The following is a 12489-nucleotide window of genomic DNA, read 5'->3' on the forward strand; positions in this document are numbered from 1 at the left end:
TTTAAATTTTCCTTACCTGGCTGCGCTTCGGCAGGTGGCGGGTCTTGCGGGCTGCGGTCAGTGAAGCAGATGAGTGACGTCCTCTCCCGGCTCCTCTGCGTGGCATCATGGATGTCACTTTTTAGCGGCAACTACAGAAAATGAAAAGTAACATCACTGATGCCACGCAGAGAAGCCGGCATCCGTCACTCATCTGATGCCACGCAGAGAAGCCGGCAGCCGTCACTCATCTGCTTCACTGACCGCAGTCCGCAAGACCCCCCCCCCCCCCCCCCGCCTGACCTGCCAAAGCGCAGCCAGGTGAGGAAAATAAACAAAACTATAAAAAGCAGGGAAAAGGGGGAATGATGAGGGAGGGGGAGGTAAGAAAAATGAAAAGTAAAACTGTCACTTGTTTTCTCCCGCACTATCCACGGGTACTGGGGGATAGTGCGGAGACGCTGATTAAAAGGTAGCGCAGATCCAGACAAGGTAGGGCTCATTTTAATAAGCGTCTCCTGCACTATCCACCACACCAGTACCTGTGGACAGTGCGAGAGAAAACAAGTGACAGTTCGGGGAGGAGACGCCGCTGGTCACTGATTTAAAGTGACTTTAAATCAGTGACCAGAAGATTTATCGGCGTATAACATGCAGGCAGGCTTTTTGCCTTAAATTTAAGTTTTCAAATTGCGTGTTATACGCCGATAAATACGGTGTATATATATATATATATATATATATATATATATATATATGTATATATATATATATATATATATATCTATATATATGTCATAACTGTGTTTGGTCCTTTATCTATGTTGATCATCTAATCAAATTATTTTGTAGCCGCAGCTTGATTCCAACGCTGTCTTTACTTTGTTTTACCCCCCTTCCCTCCTTTTTTGAGATATACGGATGTTATATTTAGTTATATATCTGAACACTTCCCTGAATAGTCAGATGGGTGTAAACTAAACATGATTCATGCCCGTCAGCCTCATATGTACACCCCCTGAGGCTAGTATTTCTGAGCCTAGTATGCCCCTTTTTTAAATAAAGTTCATACCTAACTAAATATTCAGGGAAAAAAAGTGTATATTTGCAGACAAAAAGGTAAATCCACAGAGTTAATATAAAATAAAAAACAGCATTGGAATATGGTCACTAGAGTTTACAAATGTATTTGACTACTAGAGTTTTTGCAAAACCTCTTTTAGATTTACTGGTCTTAACCACCTTTAAAGAGCAACTATATTTTATGTTTTTCTTTTATAAATCAAGTACAAGCAGAGATTTAAAAAAAAAAAAAAAGTGCATTTTTCTTTACTTATAAGACCCCTCCCACTGCCCCTTACATTGATCACTTAAATTAGATCAGCTTAAATTGACCAGTTAAATTCCCCTTGAGAAATGCAAATATTAAAGGGGTACTGTACTGTAAAACATTCTTCTTTAATCAACTGGTAGCAGAAAGTTAAGCAGATTTGTAAATGACTTCTATAAAAAAATATTTTATCCTTCCAGTACTTATCAGCTGCTGTTATGATCCACAGGAAGTTATTTTCTTTTTGAATTTCCTTTCTGTCTGACCACAGTGCTCTCTGCTGACACCTCTGTCCATTTTAGGAAGTATCCAAAGCAGGATGGGTTTTCTATGGGAATTTGTTCCTACTCTGGACAGTTCCTAAAATGGACAGAGGTGTCAGCAGAGAGCACTGTGTGTCAGGCAGAAAGGAAATTCAAAAAGAAAACAAACTTCCTGTGGATCATAACAGTAGCTGATACGTACTGGAAGGATTAAGATTTTTTAATAGAAGTAATTTACAAAGCTGTTTAACTTTCTGGCACCAGTTCAATTAAAAAAAAAAAGTTTTCCAGTGGAGTACCCCTTTAACCTCTTAAGGACCCATGACGTACCGGTACGTCATGAGTCCGCTCCCGATCTATAACGCGATGCCACGGCGTGGCCCCGCATCATAGCGGGTCGGGCCAAGCCTCATAGCGGGCCGGGACCCGTGGCTAACAGCGTGCAGCACTGATCGCGGTGCCGCACGCCATTAACCCTTTAGACGCGGCATTCAGAGGTGAACGCCGCGTCTAAAGTCAAAGTAAAACCATGGCACCATAGCTCAGGGAGCTGTTCGGGATCGCTGCGGCGAAATTGCAGCATCCCGAACAGCTTAAATCACAGCCAGAGGATCCATACCTGCCTCCTCACTGTCCAATCGCCGAATGACTGCTCAGTGCCTGAGATCCAGGCATGAGCAGTCAAGCGGCAGAATCGTTGATCAGTGGTTTCTTATGAGAAACCAGTGATCAATGTAAAAGATCAGTGTGTGCAGTGTTATAGGTCCCTATGGGAGCTATAACATTGCAAAAAAAAATTGAAAAAAAAGTGAATAAAGATCATTTAACACCTTCCCTAATAAAAGCTTGAATCACCCCCTTTTCCCATAAAAAAAAAACAGTGTAAATAAAAATAAACATATGTGGGATTGCCGCGTGCGGAAATGTCTGAATTATAAAAAATATATTGTTAATTAAACCGCACGGTCAATGGCGTGCGCGCAAAAAAATTCCAAAGTCCAAAATAGTGCATTTTTGGTCACTTTTTATATCATGAAAAAATGAATAAAAATCAATAAGTCCTATGAATACAAAAATGGTACCACTAAAAACTTCATATCACGGCACAAAAAATGAGTCCTCATACCGCCCCATACACAGAAAAATAAAAAAGTTATAGGGGTCAGAAGATGACAATTTTAAAAGTATACATTTTCCTGCATGTAGTTATGATTTTTTTCCAGAAGTGCGACAAAATCAAACCTATATAAGTAGGATATCATTTTAATCGTATGGACCTACAGAATAAAGAGAAGGTGTCATTTTTATCAAAAAATGTACTGTGTAGAAACGGAAGCCCCCAAAATTGACAACATTTTGGGGTAAAATGACTGATGTAATTACAAAGTAGAATTGGTGGCGCAAAAAATAAGCCATCATATGGATTTTTAGGTGCAAAATTGAAAGACCCCGGGTCCTTAAGGGGTTAAGATGGATTATTAGTGAAGTCAGAAATACAGTTAATGAATATGAATTATCAGTTAACTGATGGAACAGGTTACATCCCATAGAAATCAATGGATAGAGGAGGCAGACATAGACCCTGAAGCAGCCTTTAGTGTACAACACCTTTAAAAATCACTGAAAAAGAAAGAATAAAGTAAAGTTTGTGATACAATCACTTAAAATCAAACCTGGAAAAATTATTTTTATTAAACACAATTAAAAAATATATTGGACTGGAATATATTGGAAATATTTCTCACCCTGTACCTGAAAATGGCAGCTCTGTACAGGAATCAAATAATCAATGAAATACCCATCACCCTGCAGGTGTACCACTGGGCATATTTTACATTCAAGGACCCTATACAAAAGATGATCTTGAGGGGGCTGAATTACAAAGGGTTAGGGAGAATATAGGAATCACACTACCCAAAGGTTGTCAAATCCACAAAGGACAGGTAAATTGTCATCAAAACCCAGTCATACTGAACAGAATAACTATTCTAACAATATTCAACAATATACTGTATAGTGTTGGGCGCGAATATTCGCATTTAGAATTTTTATCGAGAATATTGCAAATCCTCTAATTCGCGAATATTGCTATACATTGACCCCTCTGCCTACGATGGCCCCGACATACGATAATTGTAACATGTGATGGGCTCTCAGAGGCCATCGTATGTTGAAGGCAGCATCAACATACGATGCTTTTGTATGTCGGGGCCATCGCATAAACGGCTATACGGCAGCGCTGACTGCTTCAGCTGCCGTCAGATAGCCGTTTACGGTGCCCCGTGCCCTGTGCTGACGATCACTTACCTGTCCTCGGGGCTCTGGCACGTCCTCTTCAGGATCCTCTGCATCGTCGGCGCTCTCGATCGATGTAATCACGTCGCTGCGCACGCCGTCCCATCATCCAATAGGAGCGGCGTGCGTAGTGACGTGATGGCGGCGACGGAGAGCGCGGATGCCGGGGAAGCAGAGGCCTTGCCGGAGCGTCAGGGACGCGGCCACATCGATGGAGGGCGACATCCCGGGCAGCGGTGACGAGCGGTGACGGTCCGAAGCGGCGGGGACAGGTGAGTACAACTTCCTCTAACAGTGGTCTACAACCTGCGGACCTCCAGATGTTGCAAAACTACAACACCCAGCATGCCCGGACAGCCAACGGCTGTCCGGGCATGCTGGGTGTTGTAGCTTTGCAACATCTGGAGGTCCGCAGGTTGTAGACCACTGTCCTATACTTTACATTGCACAGATCCCTCAACATGCGATGGTTTCAACAAACGATGGGTTTGGAACGGATTACCATCGTATGTTGAGAGACCACTGTACGAATATTCACTTTTTTCCACATATGCGCTTATTGAATATGTGAATATTTGCATATTCGCATATGTGAATATTTGCATATTCCTTCTTTTCACATGTGGGCCAATTAGAGGGATGCAAATACACTTGTCAGAGGTTATCAACAATAACCCTAGCAACCAATAGTAAAGTTGCCCACCCCCTCACTGTTTTCTTCAGCGAATATGCGAATAGAACGAATACGCGAAATTCGCGAATGTAGGATGAATATTCGTCTATATATTTGCGAAATATCGCAAATTCGAATATGGGCAATGCCGCTCATCACTAATACTGTACAGTTTAAAATGAACTTTTGATCACACTCTTTTTAGCTCATGTACAAATCAAGCTTGTAAAGAGGTGTAAGATGGCTCCCGTTGCAGTCTATATGTACCTTTGTAGGTGGGACTTTGTTTCGGTCAGATTTATATGGAGTTTGATAGGAACATACATATTGGTTTGTTCCATCAGATGCCAGTATTGCTCTCCATAATACTAGCTGTACAGGGGCAGGAAAATACAGCACATAAAATGCCTATGGCTATACAGTGGTCCCTCAACAGATGATATTAATTGGTACCAGGAGAACCATCATATGTTGAAACCATCATATGTCGAGTACATATGTCTATGGGAAACTGCCAATTGGTTCTGGGATGACCATTGTATGTGGAGTGTATGGGGAGTGTTTAACAAACCAGGGTGCCTCCAGCTGTTGCACAACTACAACTCCCAGCATGCATGTACAGCCATTGACTGTCTGGGCATGCTGATGTATGGGGTGTATAGTGCGTATATGTATTGTATGTGATGTGTGACATTGCATACAATACTGTACAGTTCTTTAAATACCTTCAGGGGGGACAGAATGTCCTCCATTACAATCCTGCCAACTACAGCTCTATAGTAAAGGAAGGGGAGGGCAGCAAGCAGCTCATTGGATGCCTGCAGCAAGATGCTGCAGGCAATTGGCTATGGCTGCACTGGGGGGCGGGGCTTACACGGAGCTCACAGTGGAAGCCTGTTTGAGTTAGCAGGACAGCATGTGAGTAACAGGAGGCAGAACGGGGCACACGGGGCACATTAAACAACTATCTGTCAGTTGCTGAAGTTGTCAGCGCTGTCAGATAGCTGTTTGTACGATGGCCCCGACACACAGCAGCATCATATGTCGATGCTGCCTTCAACATACGATGGGCTCTGAGAGGCCATCATATGTTGAAATGATCATATGTCGGGGCCATCGTAAGTCGGGGGGTCACTGTACATCCCTACAGTGTGCATGAGGCTTTAGATTGTAAGCACGAAGAATAGTTTTCCTATTTCATTGTAAGTGGTATTGGAGTAGTATGCTTTATTGCTTCACCTGATCATAGACAGTTTTAGAATATGTTGCCACTATATAAATAAACCTTATTATGATCATTGTCAATTTGTCCAGTCTACCGTATTGAGTGGGTCTAAAATATTCCATTACACATACAGTAATAGCAGTGACAGCAATACATGTCTCTCAAGTTATTACTCCAATTGACCAAACAGAAAAAAAAGCTATTCTGTATCTTGAGTGGGTATAGCTGACTACTTACCCAGAAAGATCATATTATTCCCTTCGATAACAAAGACAGGGATCTGATGTTGGTTTCCTTATCTCGTGTCATGTTTTATAACCCATCACAGAATTGTTAAGCTGTCATCTACAATCATGTATAGTGCGCTGGCCTGTCCATGTTCACCATAGCTTATATATGTACAGTACTTTTCTTTTCTGTGTAACCCGGCTATCGCTGCCCACCGTTTGCTGTCATTACTTATAGACTACTGCCTTTTACAAAGGTATCCTCCTCACCGCTGGAGGGACATGAAGCTCCAAAGAGCTCAACTCCAGAAATAAGACAAAATACTTTCTGACAATGCCCCCATTTTGCTATCCCTCTGTGTTCTTTGGCCGTAGGCAACATTATTTTTCTTTTAACATGGATTATAATTCTATAAGATTGTTGTGAAACTTTGGGCTCTCCAATCATACATTCATGGCATGCATTAAATAGAAATGTGTATTAGTAATGCATTTATAGACAGAAAATAAGACATTGCATTGTTTGGCCTGTTGCTGAAAAAAATCAGAGGACAGTATTCTACAGCACTGTCTTTTTAGTCTTTTCAAGTTTCCACATTGAGGGTATCATTATATGTCGGATGGCAAATCCAACATCTTTTTCTGCAGCAGAAATCTGATGCTGAGCCTTGGATTTCTGCTGCAGATGTGCTGGGGATGTGCAGATGTTCTTAAAACTGGGGACAGCATTATACATGGGTTGGGGAGCAGAGTGTCATGATACCTGCTGGTTTGGTCATATGTTGTTTGATGTCCTGGCCAATCCCACAAGTGCAATGGTGGGCAGCTCTTCTTGTTAGGTGCCCAGAGCCCACTATATTGAGAACTATTCCATCTCCTTCTCTCAGCTGTAACCTCCAATTAGGAGACTAAAGTGCCAGCCAGAGTAATTCTCAATACAGAGAGCTCTGAACACCTAAAGCAAAGAGCCCGCCTCCTGGACACTTGGCTGGGAGGTAAAGTTTTGGTGAGTTCAAAGGGAACAGTGGGTACCTTCACAATTCCCTCCTTGACATCTGGATGACTCAAAACTGCTCACAGATTTCCTTTTTTTTTTTTTTTTTAAAAGCCCTATGTACAAAGTTTGGACTTGGTTCCTTGCCACATGGTGCCTCTTTCTCCCCAAGAAAAAATAGTAATGATTGATGGCGCGCACCTCGTGAAAGCATTTCTAACGCAAGTTGCTGAGTAGATGGGTTTGTCAAGGTCTACTGTTTCCTTCATCACATCTTGCTGTACAAAGACAAGCAAAAGATCTGCAGACAGAAGTAGCTTTGGCAAAAAGCCAAAGATTTCACGAGGAAAACAATTGCACTTTGTGAAATTGTAGCCAAAAACACCAAAATACAGCTCGACAAATTACTGCAGAGTTGAATACAAGTTGAGAGGTGCATGTATCTGTAAAAACCATCAAGCACTACATAAGATGATATCCATAGCAATGCCAAATCTTTGTTACACCAACAAACTACCAACAGCATGTTCAGTGGAGTAAAGACCACAAAGCATGGACACTGGAGGCATGGAAACATGTCATATGGGTTGATGACTCCAGTTTCACTGTTTTTGCCACTTTAGGTTTTCTGTCTGGAGATCACCAGATGAAACTTAAAATATTGACTGAAACACTCAAGCACTGTTAAAAGGGTACTCCGGCACTTAGACATCTTATCCTCTATCCAAAGGATAGGGGGTAAGATACCTGATCGCGGAGGTCCCGCCACTGGGGACCCCCACAATCTTGCACGCTGCACTCTGTTAAAATCAGTCCCCGGAGCGTGTTCGCTCCGAGTCTGATTACTGTCGATCATGGGGCCAGAGCGTTGTGACATCACGGCTCCGACCCGTGTGACTTCATGCTCCCCCCCTCAATGCAAGCGTATGCTCTTTCGCTCGCGTGGTCGGGATCCGAAGCCTCCAGCGTTGCCGGAAGCCATTGAGGTGGGTGCTGCAGCCGAGATCGCGGGGACCCGCGATCTGGCATCTTATCCCCTATCCTTTGGATATGGGATAAGATGTCTAGGGGCGAAGTACCCCTTTAAGCATGGAAGTGGGTTCCTGTAAGGTTTGGGTGTATCATGCCACACTTTGAGTCCAATCGTTATCTTTGAAGTTAAAGTAACATCCCAGAAGTATCTGAATATTCTAAGTGTCCAACTCCATCCAATGGTCCAGACTGTGTCTCCACATGAAATTTAGTTGAAATTTTCCACAATAAAACCCCTATCCTTACTGCTCAGTGCATTGACCGTTGATTCGACTATGAAAATAAAGTTAAGCATCTACCCTGGCCAGCCCAGTCACAAGGCTTGAATATTATGGAACATATGCGGGGCATTCTTGAGTACAAGGCTAGAAGAAGATTCCCACCACCTGCTTCTGTCAAGGAATTAGCATCTGTATTAACTGAAGAGTGGAATAAAATTGACATAAATGCTGTTGGTGAATTATATTAGTCTAGCCATCTCCATTTTTCAGCTGTAGGGGGTCCTACCCCCTTATTATTATTATATGTGATCTGTAGTTGGTGTTCTAGTTAATTTGCCCAACCCCTGAGTACACACAAGAGGACAATTCTGTGGTTTATATTCCCAACGTTTAGAAAAAAAACACACTTTAAAATATATCATAGATGTCCGAACACTTTTTTATTAGTAGACCAGATGGTTACCTATGAATCCTGAAAACAAATGGTTTCATGTACTTGAATTGAGCATTAAAATCCATTCCTCTGGTGAAGTCAGAATGGGCTAATTAAGAGATAGAATGAATCAGAGGTATATTAAATACTGCACAGCAAACAAAACCCTACTTCTCTCCCCGGAGAATCGGATGCCGCAGCATTGTATCTCCCTGTCCTCATGACTCATCAGGATTAAAGACCCAATAAGTTTCACTCATAAAACATGCTGCTCACATGGCAGCCAAGTATCAACACTATAATCTCTTCACAATTAGTGGTCTGTCAGAAGCCTAAAGCAAAGGAAAAATGAAGCGAGCGGCCGGGAATAATGACAGTGTTCGCCGGGAGAACTGTAATTCCTAATTAATAATGATTTAATAGGCCAGCCCAGATGCATTGTTTATTTCCAGAAATGAGATGCAACATTAAAGAATGCAGCTTCTAATTAGGAACATGGAGCGTCCAATTATAGAGAGGAATGTAAAGGAAGGTTACGGGGATCTCTTATATCACAGCTCCGCTGCCGTTCTTTGTCAGACTAATGAAACAAGCCACCTATTACAGACACAATTTGGAGAAACCGTCTTTGTTCTCGACTTTTGCGTTTGAAATGACAGATGCGTCGGGGGGGTTTTTTTGATCAGCGTCGAACTTCCTTTACACCTTGCAATTTGTGGCAGTTGTCTTTTTGTATCGTGAGCGTAAACCAGTGTCTTCTCAGACTTTTACTTATGAATGACTTCTTACGTAAACCTATGAGGACTTGTTCATTGAATCAGCATGGAGGGGGAGGGAGGAGGGAGGACAGCAGGCTGGAGCCGACACACCGATTGGTGTTCCTTTTGAAAATTGTCTTCTCTGTGAAAGTTGCCTGACTCACACGTGAAAATTGGAAACTAAGAAGTCAAAAAAGAGGGATGTCGGACGTCGTTTCTGTCACAACAACTGAGGTATCCAGGGTGGACTAAGAGGATCTCTATTTCGGCAAAGAATCCGGTCCATGGGAATGAGGTAGGATGTAATCTGCACATTATTAGCGTGAGAGCAATTCAATGATGAAAGGGATAGGGATTTTAATACAATAGCTAAAGAAAACCTCTAAAGGGGCAGGTCTGGTGCTTTTTCTTATGCTGTTGTTCAGACTGCATTTATGAGGTACATGTAGTCATTGTAATATCAACAACTCACCTGCTATATCTGTATGTTGTCTAAGTGTAGTGCCTAACGTAAAAGATAAAAACGGGAAAGCTTACAAGTTATATAGACTTTGAGAATGATGTGAAGTGTGTTGTGTTTATCTTCAACACCGCCCTTAATGTAGGGAATCAATAACCAGGTTCTTGTTTGACTAATACGCATGGTGTATAATGTCTAGTGTTCCAGCTATGTATAGACCAGTGTTTCCCAACCAGGGTGCCTCCAGCTGTTGCAAAACTACAATTCCCAGCATGCCCGGACAGCCTTCGGCTGTCTGGGCATGCTGGGAGTTGTAGTTTTGCAACAGCTGGAGGCACCCTAGTTGGGAAACACTGGTATAGACAATATCTGATTTTGTCTTAATGTCATTCTAATACATATATCCTACATTTTAAGTGTCTGTTATCTGTACCTTAGCATCAGGCTATATTTATAATATTCAAGTAGTGGAGTTGGGTGTGTTCTTTGGAGCAGCATGGCTTGTGCATTTTGATAACTCTCTAAGTCAGCGTTCCACAAGCTGCAGGTCTCTGGGTGTTGCAAAACTACAACTCCCAGTATGTCTGGACAGCCAAGCATGGCTTGTGCATTGTGACGACTCTCTAAGTTGGTGGTCTCCAAGCTGTGGCTCTCCAGCTGTTGCAAAACTATAACTCCCAGCAGTGTATTTTGATAACTCTTCAAGACAATGGTCCTTGAGCTGTGGCTTTCTAGCTTTTGCAAGATTACAACTCCCTGCCTGCACAGACTGTCTGTACATGCTGGGAGTTGTAGTGTTGCAAAAGCTAGAGATCTAGAGGTTACAATAAAGTAGAAGGTTTATTTGTATATATTGGTATATCTAGCAAATAGTAAAGCAGGGTTTTCCAACCAGTATGCCTCCAGCTGTTGCAAAACTACAACTCCCAGCACGCCCGAACAGCCGAAAGTTGTAGTTTTGCAGCAGCTGGAGGCCCCCTGGTTGGGAAACACTGTAGTAAAAACATTCACACTATCACGTGCACGTGTGACTAAATGCGTTGGATTCAGCTCCCATATAGAAAGTGGGGTTCCCAAAGCTGTAGGCAAGAGTTACTCTACAAACTTTCTGTTAAAGGGGTACTCCCCTGGAAAAAAAAATTTTTAAATCAACTGGTGCCAGAAAATTTAACAGATTTGTAAATTGCTTCTATTTAAAAATCTTAATCCTGCCAGTACTTATCAGCTGCTATTTTCTCCACAGGAAGTTCTTTTCTTTTTGAATTTCCTTTCCGTCTAACCACAGTGCTCTCTGCTGACACCTCTGTCCATTTTAGAAACTGTCCAGAGCAGAATAGGTTAACTATGGGGATTTGCTCCTACTCTGGACAATTCCTAAAATGGACAGAGGTGTCAGCAGAGAGCACTGTGGTCAGACAGAAAGGACATTCAAAAAGAAAAGACCTTCCTCTGTATTATACAGCAGCTGATAAGTACTAGAAGGGTTAAGATTTTTAAATAAAAGTAATTTACAAATCTGTTTAACTTTCTTTTCCAGTGGAGTACCCCTTCAATAACCAGAGTACTATGCAGCTCGAGCTTCTTTAATAAGACATTATACACATATCACAGTTTACCCAGTTTTTTGTTTGTTTTTTCTGTTCCTTAGTTTTCATTTCCCTTTCGCCTTTTGTGACAGTATGATGGAAATGGTGGCTTCTCTTATCTTTACCAAGCCGGAATAATGAAGCTGATTGTTTTCCCCATTCATGGAGCCATCATGTCCATTTACTATGCTGCGAAGGAAGAGAACACTACCCCCGAAATACTAATTGGGATAAGAAAATGTTGCTTTGCTGGAGGGGTTGTTAGTGAGCAGATATCCCACTTCCATTACACTCTATTACATTGGAGATTGGGTTGTTTCCAAACGGAATTGCTTGTTATGTGTGTACTGTACTTAAATCAAACAAGCACTTCATTACTTCCTTTTATGTATATATGTGCTTTTGACTATGAACCTGAGCTCGGAGGCAGAAATTAATGAGAAATGTTCCTCCACTTCTGTGCAGAAACCCAGATTATTAATTGGATTCATTTCAAATAGCTGCAGGGAAATTGCAATGGGTATCTGTTTTGTATTTCCAACACACCCTCTAACATGGTATCAATGAGGTTGTCCCTTTTCATTTGTAAAGGCAGAGGAGCCATCTGAATACAGTACAAAGCAGCAGTGCTGTCGGTTGTGTGAATAGGAGAGGACTGGGTACTTGCACAGGGTGATCATGTCACAGCAGCTCTTTGAAGCAGATTCACTCTTCTAAAAGAGACTATATGCACGGAGAGGGGGGCACATGAAGCGTCCTGCGCCAAGTGCCCATTCGCACACTGCTGCCTCTGCTGAGCTCGCTCGACTTAGGGAGCCAGGATTTTTTTTATAGAACAAAGACTGTGGAGAGGATGGTGTTCTGAAAAAGACACTGGGGGGCATTTACTAAGTTCATTTTTTAGTTCATTTTTTTGGCATTTTTTTTTTGGCATTTATTGCATTTATTTTATGGTCGCAGGGCATGTGCCAAATTTTGTGGAGGACACACATTTTCTGAAACTTCACTCTTCA

At 42.1% G+C, this 12489-nt stretch overlaps 1 protein-coding gene across 7 annotated transcripts in view; it reads left to right on the forward strand.

The window, feature by feature from the left end:
- The window catches only part of CDH20 (cadherin 20), a 507006-nt gene that overhangs the window by 370957 nt on the left and 123560 nt on the right, over window positions 1–12489 (forward strand). Inside the window, exon 1 of one of the 7 annotated variants that reach the window (XM_056520983.1) lies at window positions 9500–9725. The exons of the other annotated variants lie outside the window; for them this stretch is intronic. The gene's annotated coding sequence lies outside the window, so the exon portion shown is untranslated. Of the gene's footprint in view, window positions 1–9499; window positions 9726–12489 lie in introns of those variants that run through there. 7 annotated transcript variants of the gene reach the window in all.

This window comes from Hyla sarda, chromosome 5 (genome assembly GCF_029499605.1).
Source record: "Hyla sarda isolate aHylSar1 chromosome 5, aHylSar1.hap1, whole genome shotgun sequence".
NCBI lineage: Eukaryota > Metazoa > Chordata > Amphibia > Anura > Hylidae > Hyla > Hyla sarda.